Source organism: Physeter macrocephalus, chromosome 2 (genome assembly GCF_002837175.3).
Source record: "Physeter macrocephalus isolate SW-GA chromosome 2, ASM283717v5, whole genome shotgun sequence".
Taxonomy (NCBI): Eukaryota; Metazoa; Chordata; class Mammalia; order Artiodactyla; family Physeteridae; genus Physeter; species Physeter macrocephalus.
In genome coordinates this window covers 138,644,786-138,645,262 of record NC_041215.1, presented here as the reverse complement: position 1 = coordinate 138,645,262, position 477 = coordinate 138,644,786, and the positions used below count along the sequence as shown (strand labels likewise).

The 477-nt window shown below is 80.7% G+C and overlaps 1 protein-coding gene across 1 annotated transcript in view; it reads left to right on the top strand.

Annotated features, from left to right (window-relative positions):
• The first annotated feature begins 240 nt into the window (after window positions 1-240).
• Window positions 241-477, top strand: part of STK25 (serine/threonine kinase 25) — a 10,988-nt gene continuing 10,751 nt past the window's right edge. The window contains 1 exon segment of the mRNA XM_024124764.3: window positions 241-344. The gene's annotated coding sequence lies outside the window, so the exon portion shown is untranslated.

The following is a 477-nucleotide window of genomic DNA, read 5'->3' as shown; positions in this document are numbered from 1 at the left end:
GCCGCCCCGGTCCGGCCCCGTCCCGCGGCCTGCCGGGAGACGTAGGCCCGAGCCTCTCAGGAAGCCGGACTCGGAGTCCCAGCGAGCTCCGCGGCGCGCCTGCGGGCCGCGACACTGCTCCGCCGCGTGGCCTGCCGGGACTTGTAGTCCAGCGCCTGCGGGCGCCCCGGCGCAGGGCGAGAGAGGGACTCGGTGTCCCAGAGAGCCCCGCGCTGGGCCACGACGCCGCGCGCCCTCGCCGTCGCCGTCGCCGCCGCCGCCGGGCTTTCTCCGGCCGCCGCCGCCACTGCCGCTGCTTCGCGGACTGGAGGGCCCAGGCATCTCCGGGCGAGCGGAGGCTGCGGGTGGGAGCCTTCGTGGGCACTGCGGAGCGGGCCGGGGGAGGCCGGGATGGAGGCCCCCGGAGGTGGGCGCGCTGCCGGGCGGGCCCGCGCCTGGGGCGGTTGGGGAGGGGGCCGGGCGGCGCGGGGAGTGGGG